The 19,740-nt window shown below is 30.6% G+C and overlaps 1 protein-coding gene across 2 annotated transcripts in view; it reads right to left on the reverse strand.

The window, feature by feature from the left end:
• Positions 1-19,740, reverse strand: part of LOC111689226 (synaptosomal-associated protein 25) — a 648,407-nt gene that overhangs the window by 507,255 nt on the left and 121,412 nt on the right. The window lies entirely within an intron of this gene.

Genomic DNA, 19,740 nt, shown 5'->3' on the forward strand with positions numbered 1-19,740 from the left:
TTTTCTTTTATTCTATAAAATTTAAAATTTGTCTTATTATTTTTTAATAATCCAACGTTTTCTCGGTAGCAATTATTTGTTAACTCTCTTGCTTATGATTTTCGTAATCTTGATTTTTCCTTAAAAAGTTCACACAAGAAAAGTAACTGAATTTTTGTGTAAAAAACAAATACTATTAAAAAATAACGTATTTTCTACCAAAAAAAAAAAAAAAATATAATGTACATCAAGAGAGTTTCAGGTCAATGTACTCTCTGCGCAGCCTTGAAAAGTTGCCTTTTTTCTTTAGAGAATATCCTTCTCTTAATTTTTGCTTCTAATTGCGTAGTGATTTTGATTAATCTTGAATCACCCTGTTAGGTTTACATTCCACATTTTAACGTTTATGACAGATAAACAAAACCATGCACATTTAGACATTGAAAGACAAAACATAATGCCAGCCAATAAAAACAATGAACAACAAATCACAGACCATAAGAATTAAATAAAACTACATACAATCAACAAGAAAAAACAAACCTAAGTAAAACAGAAACAAATAAATAAACTGGAAACAAAAAATCTATGCAAGCAAAACAAAGCAAGGATCAACAAAAACGATAGTGCAAAACGAGCCACTACTGCTTGGAACATCCAGGAAGAACATGCCAACTCCCCGCTATCAGACCTGCAATCTCAACAATATTTAACATAATTAATTAATATTGAAACAGTTTCGTAAATGTTGCAATCGAGTTTAGGCAAAGGTTTTGTCATCATATTAGCCACTTGATTTTCTGTTGACACTTAAGAAACATTTAAATGACCGTCATTAACTTTTTCTCTAATGAAAAAATGCTTCAAAGCAATATGCTTAGTTCGTTTATGAAACTCCGGGTTTTGTGCTAATCATATTGCAGCAGTGTTATCAATATGAATTACAGGAAGTTGATTAAATCATTTAAAAGTGTTTTTAACCAAATTATTTCTTTTGTACCCTCGTTTGCAGCTACTATTTCTGTCTCTGTTGTTGAAGTCGACACCATTGGTTGTCTCTGGCTTAACCACGAGATTGGTCCACCTGCTTATGAAACAACAACACCAGATGTTGAACGACCAGTATTTGTACAACCACCAAAATCAGCATCACTATAACAACTTAGCTTCTTTGGACCTTGTCTTTTGTAAATTATACCAAAATTTATTGTGACGGCGATATATCTGAAAACTCGCTTTACTCTTTGAATATCTTCAACAGTAGGATTTTCTAGGGATCTTGATAAAAACCCAACACTATATGCAAGATCAGGCCTTGTTCCCAGTATAAGATACATAAGAGCACCTACAGCTTGACGATATGGGAAATCACAGACAACTTTCCCTGATTTCACTTCATTATTCGATTTTGCCATTGGTGATGAAACTGGGCGACATTCTGAAAATTTGAATCTTTCGAGTATTTTTGTAGCATAGGCTTTTTGATGATTTTTTATGTGATCATTATTTTTCACAATTTCTAGACCAAGAAAATAGTTTGCATCCATAACAACAATATTAAATTCGGATTTTAATACTTTTAAAAATTCTTCTAAATCGTTATAATCCGAAGCTGCGACTAAGCCATCATCTACATAAAGAGCAATAATCGACTTCTTCCATTCTTCTGCCTAATGTAAAGACTGCCGAACTTGGCTTAAACTTCAGCTTTTCTAAAAATGTATCATTACGCGTATGCCAGTATCTCGGCGCTTGCTTTAGACCATATAAACTCAGAATTACTTTCTGAGTCGATTTAGCTATGTCCGTCCGTCTTTCTGTCTGTGTGTCCATGTAAACCTTGTGCGCACGCTACAGGTCGCAATTTCAAGACAATTTGATGAAATTTGTCACATACACTTTTTTGGTTCAAAAGACGATCGCTATTGAAAATGGTTGAAATCGGTCCATTATTTCTCCTAGCCCCCATACAACCGTACCCCCCGGGCCTTAGGCTCATAAGTATGTTAAATGTTTTATAATGTCAACAAAAATCACCAAAAATTAGTTTTATAGAACAATAAATGACAATACTAATTTTTATTGCGATCGGGCCTCATTTGACCCCTAGCCTCCATACAGACTCCCCTTTAGAAAATGACTTGAAGGTCAAAATTAACTTATAGTTACTTATAAAACGATTAAAATCTACATAAATGACTTTGTAGTAGACGTAAAATCATCCACCGAAATTTATAAGGATAGGCCCATATTTACCCCTTCTCCCCTATGAGGCCTCTTGTAGAAAATCTTGGTTTTTGTCAACAAAAGTAAAAATATTCCACAATAAAACAAATTAAATGCTTTATTTAAAAAAATCAAAATTTTAACATACGTTAACATTTCGCCAAAAGATTCTTTCAATGTAATCTCATTTTTGCAAGAGGATAATTTAAATGAGTTTTGGGAGTTGGAACAGCCACCAAAAAGGAAAATGCGGTCGCATTCCGATAATATGTGTAGGAGAACTACGTTTCGGGATTCAGAGGGAAGATATGTAGTATCATTAATCTTTAATCCTGAGTTTCCTCAGGAAATTAATTTAGGAATCTCGAGGACAATAGTGTTGAAACAGTTTAAGAAAATGGAAGGTACTGGAAATACGATCGTTACTTACTCTTGCTATTTGCCACATCTTTCAGTTTTAAACCGGAAAGTAAAACCACCAGACTTAGAGTGGTGTTTAACGCCCCGAAAAGGACCTCAAATGGTAAAAGTTTGAATGACTGTTTATTTGTAGGACCTTCTTTGCAAGCAGATTTGGTTAGTTTGATTTTAAGATAGCGACTATTTAAGTTTGTATTTAACTGTGACATTAACAAATATGTAATATATGACAAAATCTTTATTTATGAACAAAACTCAATGAAATCTTCAACGCTTGTTAAATTTGTCATTTCATATAAGAAAATGCAAAAAAAAAAAAATGAAAAGGTCAAAGGGCATCCCGCAATTCCCATAAATAGGAATGAAAATCCCAAAAATGGGATTTTTTACATTTTTGCCCATAGGGTCCACATTTCTTTCAGGGCTGGGAAAATACTTTTGGAGTAAATAGAAAACATATTGAGGTTTCCAAAACTGCTTTCAGTTTTCTAATCCCAGCTTTGGGATTTTAGAACATGTCGCCCAAAGTTGAAGTTTTGATAAAAAATAGGTCATATTCGGAAGGACGCATTGGCAACATTTTCAAAAAATAGGACAAGTTTTTTACGCCAAAGCGTTCTGCGTAAAGATACCTTTTAGAAAACTATAAAATTGTTATATGTTGTTAAAGAAAATTTTATTTTATTAATAAAAGAGTTAAGACACATTTTGGGCCAAAAAAACGCAAAAATCTAAAATTTTTTGAATTTTTAAATTAAAAAACGTATATTTTTGGATCTGTAAATGATATTGATATGAAATTTTTTGTATATTATTGAAAATTTTGTTGTCTAACTAACAAGAAAAAATTGAGTCCATTTGGTCCAAAATTACGCCCGGTATTCAAAAAAAGGCGGACCAAGGTATGGTAAATTTTGTATCACTAAATTTTTAAATGCCTATAACTCGGGTATTGTAAGAGATAAGTAGTATGTCCAAGCATGTTTTTTCAAGATTTCGTCAAGCGCTTTCAGAAAATATAAAAATCTTTGTATTTGGGTGAAAAACAAAAAAATGGCACGAGTTTAAAAATTTTACATGTCGTAGGTATCTTACTTTGAGCCGCCACAGCTCCGTCCCTGGGGCATCTGCGGCGTTCATCTTCAAAACTTAAACTCGAATACTCCTTGGCTACGCTCACGCCAAGGATCCCGATCGGATCAGCCGTTTAGAAATGCCAGATTTATTTCCAAAAAATTTCCATTCTGCCCCACTGTGCATTATATGTATAAGTATTTCACTTTGTATAGAATAATGTAGTTATGTTTTTGGGAATCAAATCGAAATTTGTAAATCGGTTTGAGTAATGTAGGTGTTTACTTTTTTATAAACTGTAATTGTACTGATGCAGTAATCAAAATAAATTTGATTTCGAATACATATCGTTAAAAATATATTTTGATCACATTGGATCATAATATAGTCATGTATAACAAACAATATTATGGTAAATAAAAAAATATTATGATAAAATTTTTTATGTGATTTTAATCATAATATGATATTTTAAAATTGTTACAATAACTATAATATATTTAGACTATAACCATAATTTTAACCAGCGAAAGGCTTGTTGGGCTAAGCTCAACGAAAATTGGAAACTTTGTTTCCTAGACGATAATGTCAATGCCATGGCGAAAATGGTTGAAAATATAATTATGATGGGAATGAAAACAATTATTCCCTCAAAAAAAATCGTTGATTTGACCTAGGCAAAATTCTTAATTTAATCAGAAGTGCAAAAGTACAATCAGACGCAGCTTTTAGAATTTGGCGCAATAATAAAAACGCCCAAACTGACACGCTGCGCAAAAAGGCGAGGTCTTCGTGTGCCAGAGTACTTAGACGCGAAAAAGTTCTATACGAGCAGAGCCTTCGTGCTAAGGTTCTTGCTGCTTCTAGAGGCAACAAAACCTTTTGGTCGTTCGTAAAAAGTGTAAAGGATAATGCTAGTTCTTCAATTCCGACGCTTTTCAGGGACGATCAAACATTCACCAACCCGGTTGATAAAGCAATCCTTTTAGCTGAGCTATTCGCCAGTAATTTTTGCTTACCTGAAAGTGATCAACCACTGCCCGAGCTCGAAAGGGTATCACTAACTATGCCTAATATATTCTTCCGAGTGCGTGCCGTTAAAAGGGTTTTTGCGGATCTCAGTCTCCTGGAACTGATAGCATACCGGCACTGGTCTTGAAGCAGTACTCTTCGACGCTTCGACGTCCATTAGCTAATCTTTTCAGCATCCTATACCGTGCCGTTAAATTTCCTACATGCTGGAAGATTGCTAATGTCACGCCAATTCCTAAAAAGGGATAGGCTAATAACCCTGAAAATTATCGCCCAATTGCACTTCTGCACTTTCAAAAGTTATGGAAAGTATAGTTAATTTCCATCTTGTCAAATATCTAGAGACCAACAATTTACTTAACGACCGCCAGTATGGCTTTAGTAGAGGTCGCTCTACGGGAGACCTTCTGGCATTCCTTTTGGAAAAATAGTGTCATTCCATTCACCATTTTGGCGAAAGTAAAATGGTAGCTCTAGATATTTCCAAGGCGTTTGATAGAGTGTGGCATGGTGCACTTGTATCAAAACATACTGCATTTGGTGTCGGAAATAACTTCCCATTGCTCGCACTATACGAGTTGTTATAGATGGAATCTCTTCAAACTCTATTACTCTTTTGCGATGACAACCTAATATCCGCCATTTCCTATTCATTCACAATATTTAGGCCAAGCCCTCTAGAGATTTGGACAATGAGGGGCAATATGAATGAATCGCTTAATCACGACTTGATAAAAATCTCTGAATGGGGTCGTGTAAACAGAGTCGATTTTAACGCCCGCAAACTCAATGTTGTTTTTTAACACATAAACGTGTGGCAGATAATGTTAGTTCATCTATATTTATGGGTGGTGTAAATATTAAGGAATCAGAAACTCTTGATGTTCTGGGCATGAAAATACAGTGCGATGTCCGATGGACTAAACACATTTTCCAACTGTCGTAAAAAGCATTCAAGTGTCTCGGTATTTTGAAACGGTGTAAGACATATTTCACTCCATCTAATTTTCTCACTATTTACACCACATATATCCGACAACTCCCATGTATGGGCCGGAGCTTCGAAATCCATTTTGGAGCTACTCGAGCGCGTACAAGAGATGGTATCCAACTCTATTTTTTCATTGGAGCACCGTCGCAATGTGGGGTGTATTTCACTGTTCTATCGATACTATAATGGAATGTGTTCCTCTGAAATTATGAAACTTGTTCCCGATACTCGTATATTTTTACGTAGCATACGACTGTTTTCAAGAACACACCAATTTGTTGTCGATTGGCCAGTGGACCGCACAACACATTACAGGGAAAATTCATTTTTCAGCCGCACTGTTCGTATGTGGAACAAACTGCCTGCAGAAGTATTCCCCGCTACTTTCGATTTTAAAAGGTTTAAATCAAATGTCCACAAACACTACTCCCTCTATCCTCCCTCCTATAACCTATTTTTCTAGTTCCAGCATAATGCACTGCATGAATTGGGGTCACCCCCTGAGTGCTGGTCCAAGAAAAAAATATACTCTCACAGTGGCAAGGAATAGTCGGTAACGAAAGGGCGAATATAATACCTTTAAAAGGAAGGGAACTCGATTCAGTTAACTTGACAAACGCAAAACCATTCGACACAACAAAAGCTCAATTAAAAATGTGGGCGAGAGAATCCCACAGTATGCTGTTACGTATTCTAAATGGGCATACAGGATTACGAGGACATCTACGCAAAATTGGACGTGCGGATTCAGACGAATGGAAGCGCTCTCCATGTGATAGGGAAACTCTGGAGCACTTTCTTTGCAACTGCTAGGCATTCGTAGATCCAAGTATCTTGAAAGTGATGTTATTCCGGAAATAACATTTCTGACTAACACAGATTGGAAGATTCCTTTTTTAAAGTACGCGAACAGACCTATTATAGAAAATTCAAAAAGTAACTTTTGAAGAGCGCGAAAGTACCACAAAGTTTTTTGATTTCACAAAAGTACTAAATTTATGTATGAGCAATTTCATGTCAACTGACCCAACTAAAAAATGCTAATCAAATTTTTACTGTCGAAGAGGATGTCAAAATTGAACATTTTGGTCATTTTATTGAAATGAGTGTAATTTTTCACCTATTGGTCCAAACTAAAATTGTCCAACGAAGATCAGATAGGTGTTTCCTCATTGTTTTAAATTTTTTTATTTTTTTGTTTCAAAAACTCAGGTGAAAGGTTATACAATATCTTTTAAGGGCTTTATAGTCCCATAATGGAATGAGAGTGGGATAACTATAAAAAAATAATTTTTAACTCCAGAATAGATTGGTTCACTTGACTGGAAATTGCCCAATATTTTTTATTTTAATATGTTACGAATGTTATATAATTTTGGATCGATTGTTATAATTTTCAAGATAATTCAACGAATTATATTTTATGCGAAAACTATTTAAGAATTAGGAAATAACATAATTTCTTCGATTGCTTAGAAAAATAGTGAATTTGGTTAATTTTTTATTTACGCCATGGTTAGTACAATTGGATAGTAGGCAAGACACAACTATTCACCTCTATTGGTACAGAACTGTCGGAGTTACACAGGGTCAAATTTGGAGCGTATAAAAATAGCACGTGTTTTAACATTTGCAAAATTAAATTAAAAAAAACTATGTAAGAATTATTTTAATTCCTGAGCTTTAAAAAACCTTTTACTTGGGTAAAATTGATCCTTTTTTATATAAAAAAAATTATACTTGTCTGGTACTTTTCCTAAATTTGACACTATAGAGAACTAACTGGGTAAAAACTTTTCCATTAGAACATTCCTCTACTGTCAACGTCTGTTAAACAAATAACCATGCAAGTAAAAATTTCAGTCAATTCTATTTACATTAAAGGGTTTTAGAAATCTTTTCGAAACTTTTTTAAAAAAATTGGTACATTTTTTAATATATATATATAGTTTTAATAAATTTTTGAACGTCAAAAATAAATACGTTTCCCGAATTTTTAAAAATTTTCTGGTACTATTTTAAACTTCATTATAAAAGTATTTATGTAACACTATAGTAGTGATAAAACCTAAATGTTACCAACTTTTGTTTTTTAAGTTAAATTTATTTTCTCTCTTATTACACATGTTATACATTTTCAACCCCTTATTCATAACAAATTACCATCTACATATATTAAAGCCTTATGTGACTCATTGACTGATTCATTAATCATCGCACAGCCCAAACCGTTAATTTTAGAATCTAGAAATTTTAGTTACCAATATTACCAATTGATTATCGAAGAAAGAATTTTAAGAAACTCGAAAAAACTGGGGACAAATGGAGCCCGTTCATTAAAAAAATCACAAGTAACATTCAGACAAATAAAGTTGTGCAAATTTTGGTACATATGGGTTTACAAGGTTAACATTGACGGATGGGTATATCGACAATTCAGAGCCTATTGTTATACTTTAAGGTTTGTATGGACCCTATATTTCAATGCTTTACATACATCAGCACAAACCTCCCAATAAAGTGGTGTAGGGTATAAAAATTGAAAAATACCTCTTGGAAAACTAACAAGTAAGAGTGTTATATTCGACTATGCCGAATCTTATTTACCCACCATCAAACCGTATGCAGTAAGTGGAATGTTTGGATTAATTATGAACCGATCCTCCTAAAATTCGGTACATATCAGAGGTGATTTCATATTTTTAAGCCAGCAATAGGCGCTAGGGGACCATATATGAGGGGAATATGGATCGATGCTCATAAAATTTTGAAGAGTGAGTTTGCTATATATAAAACTTTTTTCAGTCGAATTTCATTGCTATACTCGCATTTTTAAAACAGTTATGGCTGTTAAATATGTTTTTCGGGAGACCAATTGTATGGGGCTAAACGAAAACGTGAACCGATATTGCACATTTTCAATACCAAACAAACCTTACATATAGGGAATATTTGTGTAAAATTTCAACCTTTTTGCTCCGTTTGGACTCTATCGTGCATTCGATGTGTTACAAATGAAATGACAAAATCATCTTTTTTGATGGTGTGTATAAACAGAAAGTCCCTTTTAAAGACATTCCATCCTGATCGAAAGTGGAATTATTTCTGTATTTTTGCTTCATCAGAAAAAGGAGAACGATAACTCTTTCAGAATGAAACCACTTTTAGTTCAATAAGTACAATTCAATGTAATTATGTTTGCTATTAAAGTTTCAATAATAATAAACAGAATCAAATTAAAAAATATATATTTTTTGGGAGCTAAGTACATAATTCTGAATTTGGAAAAGATAAAATAAAATCACAGGAATTAATAATATGGAATTGAAACCATTCCGATCGAAATGTGAGATTTATTATGAATCATTTATTATAATTTTTTTTAAAGAGTTTGTTTGTTGTGAAATAACAAAACTAATATTGTCAATACAGGGGATTTAAAATAATATAGTGAGTGTCTCTTTTTAGCGATTTTGTGTAAATTTTTCTTGTATTTTTTAGAATATTTTTTTTTTAAGTACTCTATCGTTAAGTTACTGGAGTTACTTATTATATAAAATTCAAAAAGTACCTTTTGAAAAGCGTGAAAGTACCAAACAGTTCTTTGATTTTAAAAAAGAACTAAATTTGTGTATGATCAATTTCATTTCAAGTGACCATACTAAAACAATGTTGATGAAATTTACACGAAGGTTAGTGGTACTATTTGATTGTAGACCAAACACAAGAACAACAAAAACACTATAGAGTCCAAACAGGAACACCTAGAGAGAAACTTTGCACATAAATCTCTTTCCAAAGTTTTATGAGGATTGGCTCATAAACAGTGTTGCCACAATAAAATTTGAAAGCTACACTTGATCGACTCCTAAATTACACATTTAAAAAACAATTACACATGCCCTTTTTTAATATGTATTTAAACACAAAAAACAATGAAACAAAAATAAATCATATACATATATTTTCTATACGAATATTTAAATAATTATAATTAATTCATTTATAAACAAAATATAAATATATATATATATATATATATATATATATATTATATAATATATATATATATATATATTATATATATATATTATTATATATGTATATATATATATATATATATATATATATATATATATATATATATTATATATATATATATATATATATATATATATATATATAATATATATATATATATATCTATGGGAAAATTATTTTACTTTAACAAAAAATGCAAATCATATTTTTTTGCTGTGTATTTTTTGTATGTTTGGATTCCAAACATACAAAAAAATTCACAGCTGTATAAAACCAAATACATCTACACACACACGTGTAAATCTTTTTCTATATCAGTGTTGTTGTTGCTTTTATAACAATTTTTTGATGAAATTTTCAGAGGTTGTCTCGTATTTTTGCTCATATCTCCGTTATTTACCGACCGTTTTTTCCGTTATTTTGCTGATTTTAAATCGCGATCTTCTCGAAAGCATGTTTATAGAATTATTGAAGATTCGGATCTCGCCGATATCTGGGGTCCTCTAAAAACTGATTTCAACAGAGAGACAGACGGACATGGCTTAATCGACTCCGCTATCTATAAGGATCCAGAATATATATACTTTACAGGGTCGGAAAATTATATTATAGAAATTACAAACGGAATGACAAACTTTATATACCCTTCTCACGAAGGTGAAGGGTATAAAAATATGCAATTGTTTCAGAAAATTCTATTTCTTAAATCAGTTTTGCAATTTCTTAAATTACTAAAAATTCTTTCAGCAGAAGCATTTGAAAAGGGTATTATTAAAAAAAAACTGAATTACTTTCTGTACATTGGGAAACATTCTTCTAAAGATTTTTTTAATTTAAAAACTTAAGGCCAGTATACTTCTGGTTCTAGACTTGCATTAAGTTGAAATTTTTCAAAGTCTAATAGAGCATGCTATCGCCACTCATTATCAAGTTGTTGTATATCTGTGTCGAATGACGGAAATCTTTTTTTTTTAATAGGGATAATGTCTTTGGTTTAAAAGACTGAGCAACTTTTGGATTAACAATATCTACAACAGAATAAATTTGATCACTAAAAACAAAACTTGATTTTATTTGACGAATTTCCTCCATGTAAAATTCTCTACAATCTTGAAGAATGATTGTTTTTTCTGATGCAGATATCTGAGTTAATGATTCATATGCAGCAACTCCAATATAAATATCATTTATGTTTGAAAATAGGTTTTCATAGATTCGTTGATTTGCCAAAAACTTTTTGACTTCAAAACATCCATTTTTATATAATTTGAAGAATATATTTGCAATATATTAAAAATTAACTTATAATTACTAATAAAACGATCAAAATCTACATAAATGAGTTGAAGTAGACGTAAATTCATTTACCAAAATTTATAAGAATAGGCCCATATTTACACCTTCTCCCCTATGAGCCCTCTTGTAGAAAATCCCTTTTTTGTCAACAATAAGTAAACAATTTCACAATAAAATAAATTAAATGCTTTATATAAAAAAATACCACAATTTTAATATACTGACTGGTGTAGGGTATCATATGGTCGGCAATGTACGACTATAAATTCATACTTGTTTTAATTCGTGTTTATAAACACAAAGCGAATTCATATAAGGTGTTATTGTTTACATTTTTATATTTAAAAATGCCCGTTAAACGGATAAAAACTTCGTTAATATTTTGAATTATATCGTAAAAAATATAATTTTATTTAAAAAATGGCATATTTGGTATGTATACAAATATGTTATTTAAGAAAAAAAATTTTTCTATTAAATGTTAACATATTACATAATACTGTTTTACATTTTATATTAAAATTGTGTAGATAGCGTGATTAACTAAATAAAATCTCTTCCGGAACACTTAATATTAAGAAACGCATATGAAGTATTTACCCGGCTGGCGGCAGCTGACTTCTACGCTATAGCTTAATTTTGAAATATATTAAATGTTAACAAATTAATTACACTATGTAAGTTCGCCGTACTGACATCTACGTAAACCAAATGCAAAAACAAAATACATGTAAAATGTTGTTGTTGCAAAACTGCCACCACCTTAACTGAATTCGCTTGCACAAAGTAAAGAACATTACGTTACGTTGTTATGAACGTAACATGAAATTAAGTATGTAGAGCCGGGATTAGTCGAGAACACATTAAAGGGCACTTTTTGGTACTTTTTCGTCTACAAAAGGTACTTTTTGAATTTTCTATAATATTGAATCTAGAAATATGAAATTTAGCATGTAGGACCTTGATTAGGTAAGAATATATACAAAAGATAATGTTTAATTTTTTATAATATTGAACTTAGAAATAATTCGGAATTAGGTGAGAACACATAAAATGGTATTTTTGGTACTTTTTCGTTTTTCAAAAGGTACTTTTTGAGTTTTCTATAATAATGAACCCAGAAACATGAAATTTGTATGTAGAGTCGAAATTAGGTAGAACCGGAAAAAAGGTAACTTTTTGGTACTTTTTTTCAAAAGGTACTTTTTGAGTTTTCTATAATGAGTTTTATGGTACTTTTTGAATTTTCTATATATTGAAGTAAGCGAAGTAAGTGATTTGAAAAAAGAGTTTTCGATACCGACTTTTTTTTAACACACCATGGTGAGGTGTATATAAGATACGACACAGCCGAATATAGAAGTCTTACTTGTTATATTTAGTCTTGACAACTTAAATCGTTAAAGAAATCCGTACCAAATTAAAATTTATTTTAATTTGTTTGCGAATATTCTCTCATTTACATTTAGAGTTGCCATGTGATGAATAAATAAACTGGCTACAAAATCCGCAACCGTAGCCGCACTCCATTAAATTTACATTTTCTCTGGGAACCAGAAAACGCAACCGCATCCGCAGGTTTGTATATCTACCCTTAATCTACGAATATTTATAAGATAGGCCCATATTTACCCCTATGAGCCCTCTTTTATGAAATCTCTTTTTTTGTCAACAATAAGTAAACATTTTCTACTAAAAACAAATAAAATACTTTATTTTTTTAAAAATAATACACAATTTTAACATTCTGACTGGTCGGTAATGTCCGATCATAAACTCATACTTGTTATTGACAAAGTTGTTTTTATAATTGAACATCTTTACATAAATCATTTTTGAGTCGATTTAGCTATGTCCGTCCGTGTGTCCGTCTATGTAAACCTTGTAATCATACTACAGGTTGCAATTTTGAAGGTAATTGTCCCAGAGACGAAGCCTATTGAAAATGGTTAAGATCGGTCGATTATTTCACCTGCCCCCATACTAGTGTTTATAAACCGGTTAACCGAAAAACCGGTTTTTATTGCATATTTCGGTTTATGAACCGGTTTTTAGACAACATCGATTTCCGGTTAACCAAGTTTTCCGGTTTTTAATTTAATTTAATTACAAAAAAGTATGTTTTTTTTGACAAGAAATCACATTTTTAAAAATTTTGTATACAAAATTTTAAATGTTATTGTCCGTTAACAAAAGTTAGGATATGTTAAAAATATTTTATGTATATTAAATAAAGACTTACAATTTCAGAAAACAAGTAAAAAGTTTGCTTTTAAATGGTTTTAAAATAGGTTATATTATACAGAACAATAGTTTGGTCCATTTCAGAAATTTTTAAATTATTTTGGAGTTTATATGCCCGTTATAATTCACTAAGTCGGTTTATGGACCAGAAATACTGTAACACAAATTTTAATTATTTTTTCCGCGATTGCAGAAAATATTTTTTTACAAATATTGTTATTATTTTTCTCATATTTAGTACGTACATTAATAGTATCATATATGTATTGCAAGGTCAATTTATCCCCCCAATGACTACTTCCATGTACATAACTAATCAATTGCAGCTTCTGATCTGTATAAGATTGCTTTATTATGATATATTACTGTACATAGCTAAACTAAAAAGTGCAAATATCTTATTCTGCTATTCATAATATTTCGCAAAATATTCTCATGCAACTAAAATAAGTATATTTAATAGATTTCCGTACATTTCGGTTTTTTGATCTCGGTTAACCGACAAAACCGGTTTTTTATAAACCCTTCCCCATACTACTGTAGGGCCAGTAAACCATTAAATCAAACTATAGGTCGCAATTTTTGAGATATTTCAATGAAATTTGCACATGATCTTCGGGGGTACTGTAGACGAACCCTATTGAAAATGCTTAACATCGGTACATTATTTCACCGAGCCCCCATACAACTGAACCCCCGAATATCCTCTTAAACATTGTAATCAAACTACAAGTAGCAATTTTGGAGATAATATAATGAAATTTGGCACAAGATATTTTATGGTACCGTAGAAGAAGCATATTGAAAATAGTTAACATTGGTCCATTATTTCACCTAGGACCCATACAATTGAACCCCCGAAATTGGGCTTTTAGGTTTATAATTATGTTTAATATACTCGTATCTCGACAAAAAGCTGCAAAACCATGTTCTATACTAGCCTTGATGACCCTCATGAACTTTATAATTATAGGACCTCATTCAACCCTAGCCCCTATAAAGAGCCCCCACCAAAGTTTTATTTAAATATCCACAGTTTTATTAAACAATAAATGGCTTAAGTACAATTCAACTTAAATGCTATATTATGAAAACTAGATCACATTTTATTCGTATACAGGTGTAGGGTATTTTTTGGTCGGCCTCGCCCGACTATAACTTTTTACTTGTAGTGGTTCTATCTTTTATTGTTTTATTATAATATACATTTAAAGTTTGAAATTTTGTGATAATTTTTCAAATATATCGCACACTTATTACAAAAGTGACTCAAAGGCTTAAGTTTAAGCCTTTATATGTAAATTAAAATGTTTATTTCATATAAAAAAAAAAATATATATATATATATATATATATATATATATATATATATATATATATATATATATATATATATATATATTATATATATATATATATATATATATTTTTTATTTTCACTTTCAATTTTACATTATTAACTTACTATGAATTACACCGCGTCATTTAACAATTAACTTTCTTAATTCTAAGTGTCATATTTATACCTAATAAGAAGCACAATCAGCAATTAATTAATAAAAACATAATATTGAATTGTAACATATTTATTTGTAAACAATTTTTTTAAATATTTTATTAACTGTCAGCAAATAATTTTCAGGTTCAGTGAAACTTATTTAGGTCAGTTTTATTTAAGATAGTTTTGTAAATTTGTATAAGAGCATTTTCATGCTGTTTCCATAACTCCCCCTTTTGTTAGTTGAATCGTCCCGATTGAATCATTCTGGAAAATTTGTTTTAATGTTCTAATAACTTGTTGTCTATCTGGCGGATTCTCAGGATGTGGAGTTGTTGGCTTAGTTCCTTAATTATTGGTTGTGGAATTTGCTTTGTCTTCTTGTTTCCATATAGTGTAAATAATAATTATGATTACTGTCATTGAAAGTATTATGTTTAAAGAAAACTCAATTCTTCCTTCGATGAATTCTTCCTAAGATGTTAATTGCAGAATGGGTGGAAGCGGTTTCCAATCCATTGCAAAATAATCAATACCGTCTAAATTAATTGTGGTATTATGAAATTTTATTAAAAAGCAACCAGATAAATTACATGGTTTGGCGATAGGGATCCTTACAGAACCATTGTATTGATTTAACAGGATTATTCCACGTTTTATTTCTTCAATGGTTGGGACGTGCTGATTATTTATAATTGTACAATTGTGATTCTCACTAGACAATAATTTTGGAATACAATTTTTGTTTGTAATATTTAAAAGATTTCTATTGTTACATATTGATAGCTTAGTATATGTTTTGCAATTAGTTTTCATTTCAAAAATTTCATTCTTACATTTAACAATATTTTCATTTCCAATTCTTATTATAGTTTTATGTCTTTTTAGCGGTTTGATTACAATATTTTCACAAATTTGTTTATTAATAGTAGCCAAATTTAGTATATAAATGATTGTTGAATTGCTTGAGGCAATTCTAATATCTGAAAATTCTAAAGCTTCATCGATATTGGAATTTGGAAATCGTTCATAGTCTAATTGCTTTTTAATTTCGTCAATTTTGTAGAGCATATTGAATGTTCAATATTCCTTCTTTTATTAATTTTAATCTACACAGAAAAAATTATCGGTAGTTTATTTTCAATTAACATGTTTTAATTTTCTTTATTTTTTATTTAAACAAATTTTTATTTGTCTTAATTATCTCGTTTTTTGAAACTGTTTGAAGTGTAAAATTTTGATTAAATTTTTAATTAATTCAAGTAATTTTTTAATTGATTGAAAAAAATTTTCTGGCCTTCTTTTCTATTTTAGATTTATTTTTAATATTTTTTTTTAATTTTTGTGCTAGCAATATTTATAATTCTTAAATAGTCCATAAAATTTTAAGTATATAATATAAAACAATTTATGAAACACTTTATTGTTCATTTCACAATCAAGTTGTATATTGTACCTACTAAAATGTAGTAACAGTGATTGTGAACAGATCTTTGCAGCAAGTCATAAGTTTATGTTTTCAATGAAAAAAAAGATATAAAAATCAAAAATATTAAATTAATTAAACATGCGAAATAAAGCAAATTAATTTCTTTGAATTTTCAATTCTTTTATTTTCTTTATTCCACATTTTAAACTAATAAATAAACTGTTTTTAATAAAATTTTAGTTTTTTTGTTTTTGTAAACAGCTGTTTGTTTTTGATTTCGGTGTTACCACTTTATCGTTTTTATGCTAAAATCTTTTAAATTTTTGTTTATATGTTGAAATAAACAATTGGCAACACTAAAATTTCTTACAGCATTCGAAAAACCTATGAAAAATTGTCGTATGTGTTGTATAGAGCTTTTGCATAGAAAATACCAACAACATTGTTATGACTATTGTAGCAGCTGCTGACATACAACGCATACAACGCTACAACATCGATTGTGAATTGAACATATATGTTAAATTGTGTCAATAAAGTGAAATTTTTTGAAAATGCTAAACGCATTGTTAAAGGTCTAGTATTCCTTTAACGTTGTGTGTAATCGATTAATAATTTGATTGTTTTAATCACCTTCTTAATTGATTTATAAAAAATTCTCTATCAAACAGTTTAATTTATTTGATTAATAAATTAATAAAAAATCAATTTTATATTTATTAAATATTTAATTTATACAATTAATGAAGTAATCAATTTTTAATCTTGTCTCAATTGTTGACATTAATTGTTCTGATTAATTCGTTATTTGGAAAAAAATATATATTTTTACTTTTTTACAAATTTGGTAATTGATATCATCATTTTGGTTATAGGTGCAAAACTTGTTTGATACAATTATTTTGATAATTAAAACTCATTTTCAGTTTTTTCTGTGTTCAGCTGTATATTTATGTGTCGATTATGTACGGCAACCGTACTTCAGTTGAGTTGCCAATTGCCGAAAACATATTACAGATGGCAACTGACAACTAACAGCTGTCAATTTCAGTTGCCAAATAGCAAATATTTAGGCAACCGTATATTTTTGGTTGCCTTATACATTTTTGAAGTTAACACGCGCCAAAACTTAAGATGTAAGTACGTTTTTTTGTTTTCTTTTGGAACTTTTAAATTTTTTTTTTATTACAGATCACAAAATGGTTAAATTTACCACAAAACACCAATTCGATCTGCTTGTGCAACAAATGGAGTTATATCCAAGGATTGCTCGTGGTGTCCGAGGTTTTGGTGATACCAAAGCTACCGTACCGAGACATGGAAGGAAATTTCCGAAAAATTAAATAGTTGTGCCCCACCAATGCGAACGCCTGAAGAATGGCAGAGGGTGTGGATACATCTCAAGGCAAAATTAAAAAAGAAAATGGCTAACAATCATCGGAATATTTATACAACTGGAGGTGGGCCATCGGAAGAAATCAGTTTGTTTCCAATAGAACAGGCAGCAGCGAAGCTAGTGCTCATAGACATTTCCGTAAACCCTCAGGGAAACACTTGTGGCGTACTCCAATCGGAAGTGGTAGACGAGCTACCTACTTTTGTACAGCAAAAGTTTGACGACCTAACAAAAAGTAGAGAGGAAAAGCGGCCACAAGCGGAGTGTAAGCAACAGCCTCCAAAGAAAAGAGCAAGAATAGAAGATAAAAGATTCAACCTCCTGCAAAAGCAAACAGATACTCAAACAGATGCCCCTATTATGGTTTACAACTCAACTTAGTTGAATTGAAATTTAAACAACTCAATTTTAAAACAACTTAACTTTTTTTGGTATTAACAATTACAACTAATTTTGGTTGAAATTGTATTGATGTTGCCAACCTAAAAAGTCACAAATTGACAGATAATCAAACAGATGATAATATTGTGTAAAAAACATAAAACAATAAAATTGAATTTAAATTGTTATTTTTTAATAAAGACTAAAATGGATACAAGTATTGATTTATTTTATAACGACATAAGTGATGATGATACTATTAATGTGCTACGTATAAGAAAAAGACTCCGTGACCACTAAAATCCTTTGGAACTTCCGAGCGCCATGTAAGGAAATGTTCTTTTTATAGTTGAATAACTTTTTCATAGATGTTTTTGTAGATTCTTACAGTATTTTCATTTAAATAAGGAAGCCTTTTGCTTCCTTCTGAATGAACTAAATGATTATTTCAAAAAACCTGTCCGAGGTACCGCTATACCCCCTATATTGAAGCTATGTGCAACTTTCAGATTTCTGGCTGACGGGAGTTATCAAAAAAGTTCTGGAAACGACTTTAATGTTGGATTGGCGCAGCCTAGAATAAGTGTTGTTATGAAAGAAGTTTTAAATATCATCGAGCAGCGTGTTTGCGCGAAATGGATAAAAACTGAAATGTCTGAAGAAGATCAAAACGCCTCAAAACTGTGGTTTTATTCAAAAACTGGGTTTCCGGGAGTTTTGGGATGCATCGATGGGACACACGTTCGTATTATTTCGCCAAAAAAGGAGATGCAACATCTTTATCTCAATAGAAAAGGTTATTATAGTTTAAATGTGATGATTGTAAGTTAATATTGAGAAGAATGAACCCTAGTGTGTCATACATAAGTATATTTTTATTTTCAGCTTTGCGATTACAAAATGGCTATCCGGCTATATGCCAGGCACGCCGGCGCAAACCACGATTCCTTTGTTTTTAATACAAGTGATTTAAAGTCGTATTTGCAGAGAACTATTCAGAGCAATTCCTGGATTTTAGGTAACGGTGTTATTTGTATGAATATATCACATTCTGTAATATGTATAGTATGATATTATTAAAAAAATATGTTTTGATTTGAAAATTAAAGGTGATGCTGGCTACCCTCTACAAAGTTTTTTGATGACTCCTTTTCGCATGACAGAAACTGGTTCCCCAAAAGCTCGCTACAATACTATACACTCGAAAGCCCGAAATATTGTTGAGCGCACAATTGGAGTATTAAAGAGCCGATTTCGTTGCCTTTTATCTGCACGTGCCTTACATTACTCACCAAACAAAGCTACACAAATTGTGAACGTTTGTTGTGCCTTGCATAATATATGCCTACACTTTCGAGTAGAAGTTCCCGAAGAAATGACACCAGCTTCAAGTACGGTTCAAAGTAATGAAAATTTCAACATTGAAAGAGAAGATGATGATAATGCCAGAAGAATACGAAATAACATCATGTTATCACTTTAATAAAGTTCAAATGTTTCATTATTGTTTTTTATTTCATGTTTTATTTGTAATTCATTTAGTCTTTTTAAAGATAAAATAACAAAAATATCACTTCATGAGATATATAAAAGTAACTTAAAAATAACGACATACAACAAAAAATATATCACTTCATGTGTTCTAAAAACTATTCTATTCTAAAATAAATAAGGTAAAGGGCATTTAGCAAAGGAACATTTAACCATTTACAAAAAATGTATATCTATTGAAG

Source organism: Lucilia cuprina, chromosome 4, assembly GCF_022045245.1.
Source record: "Lucilia cuprina isolate Lc7/37 chromosome 4, ASM2204524v1, whole genome shotgun sequence".
Taxonomy (NCBI): domain Eukaryota; kingdom Metazoa; phylum Arthropoda; class Insecta; order Diptera; family Calliphoridae; genus Lucilia; species Lucilia cuprina.